Genomic DNA, 2,298 nt, shown 5'->3' with positions numbered 1-2,298 from the left:
GGTTACCTGTGGGCAGTCCCTATGGGAGAGAGTGCAGGGGACAGCCCCCAGGATTCTCTCCACCTGGGACCCAAAAGGGGTGGGGAGGGGCTAAATCTATGGCACTCATGTTCACAGAAGAGAAAGACCCCACATGGAACTCTTCCCATTGGCTTCCTCCCCCTGGTAACAAGATTCTTCCACCGGTGTGGAACATGGTACCTGGATGAGGATAAAAAAGGTAGAACCCTCAGGTTGGGAGGGGCACTCCTGGTGGAGCTGAGCTTCTGCCACTTCTGTCCCTGGGGAGAAATAGGGCTAGGGCAGTGTTGTTGCTAGGACGACTGGTGTAGACCAGTTGGACTCCAAGTTTTTCCTGGTATCCAGCAGGCCAGCTCACTGGCATTGACTACCTCCCGTGACCTCCCACCATTGCTTGCCCACTCTCCAGGCTCTCAGATTGCTGCTGCTTCCTGTGTTATCTTTACCCGGCACTCCAGGGCTCAATGACACAATGTGGTTTGGGGCTGTCTGTGTGACAGTCACTGTGATTTCACAAGGACAGGTGTTGCAAGATGACCTGGTTGAGGGAGACCGGAAGAAGGCATGAAGAGAGCCTCCTTGGATAGGTTTGCAGCAAGCTTAGGGGAGTCCGGGCTCCCAGGCCAGCAGCATACCAGGGGCATGGGCCATTGAGGTAGCAGCAAGACTGGGAAGGGAAGGGGAGGGGTGTGCAGACATCTTTTGTGACCCTGTCACTTCTCACATGGTGCCCACATCAAGCCTCTTGGCCTCACTGGGGCCTCTGGCCTTGAACATAGTCCTGTTTGTGTGGCTACTAAGGGATCCATCCCATACTTGCCTCTCTTTGGCCAGTATCCACTTCTGGGCAGTGGCCACTGCCTCCCACAACACCAGCTGATCTGCAAAGAAGTTTCCTGACCCTGGATGGGACTTTGGCTGACCAACAGACACCTGAGCAGACCCTGCACACATTGCCAAATGCCCATCCACCCATCATTGGAAATGTTGGTTGGTTCCCTGCATCTTGCTCTCAGCATGGCCTTTGAAAAAGTGCTCAAGGGCCAGGTGTGATGGCATATGCCTGTAATCCCAGCAGTTTGGAAAGCTGCGGCAGAAGTTTCATGAGTTCAAAGCAAGTTGTGCTGAACTCAGTGAAACCCTGTGTCTAAATAAAATACAAAATAGGGGGGCAGGGGTTATAGGTAAGTGGTAGAGCACTTGCCTAGCACATATGAGGCACTGGGTTCAATCCTCAGCACCACATAAAAATAAATAAATAATGGTATTGTATCCATCTACAACTAAAAAATATATTTTTAAAAAATATAATACAGGGCTGGATATATGGCTCAGTGTCCGAGTGCCCTTGAGTTCAATCCCTGGTACCCACCCCCCAAAAAAAGGAAAGGTGCTAAGGGATCCCAGTACCACACACTGCAGGCTGTCTTCTCCAGTATTCAGCTCGGAAAAGGGCTCCATTTTCAGGAAGCCCTGCCCTCTTCTGCTCAGGCTGCCTTTAAGAACTAGTCTAAGGGCTGGGGATGTGGCTCAAGCGGTAGCGCACTCACCTGGCATGCGTGAGGCCCGGGTTCAATCCTCAGCACCAAATACAAATAAAGATGTTGTGTCCACCAAAAACTGAAAAATAAATATTAAAAAATTCTCTCTCTTTCTCTTTCTCTCTCTCTCTCTCTCTCTCTCTCTCTCTCTCTCTCTCTCGTCTTTAAAAACAAAAATTAAAAAAAAAAAAAAAAAAAGAACTAGTCTAAGAAAAAGAACCAGGTTCCCTTGTTTCTGTTCTCTATCTGAGGGAGCCCTTTCCCAATACCTTTTTTCTTTTTCTTGTACTGGGGATTGAACTCAGGGGCATTCAACTACTGAGTCACAGCCACATCCCCAACCCTTTTTATTTTGAGACAGGGTCTCGCTAAGTTGCCAGATCTGGCTTTGAACTTGCAATCCTCCTGCCTCAGCCTCCAGAGATGCTGGGATTACAGGCGTGTGCCACCACTCCCAGCCCAATACCTTCTTTAACAGAAACCACAGCTTGGCCTCTTCCCCATCAGGCCCACAGTTTTCCCCTGCAGTAATATTGCTTGCCCATGGGAATAAGATCATGAACTCCACTGAATTCTGATAAGGCCCCATCCTTATGAGACTTTATGTGTCACCTGGGCTTGTCTGAAGGTGTGCACTGGCCAGCACTATCCTTCCCCTGAACTGTGCAGTGGTCCTGAGAGCAGAATTGAGGCACAAAAATGTCCAACCCTCCAGCCCCAGCCAAACTTCTCAGTA

Source organism: Callospermophilus lateralis, chromosome 19 (genome assembly GCF_048772815.1).
Source record: "Callospermophilus lateralis isolate mCalLat2 chromosome 19, mCalLat2.hap1, whole genome shotgun sequence".
Taxonomy (NCBI): Eukaryota; Metazoa; Chordata; class Mammalia; order Rodentia; family Sciuridae; genus Callospermophilus; species Callospermophilus lateralis.
The sequence above is the reverse complement of the archived record's forward strand: the minus strand, read 5'-3'. Positions refer to the sequence as shown.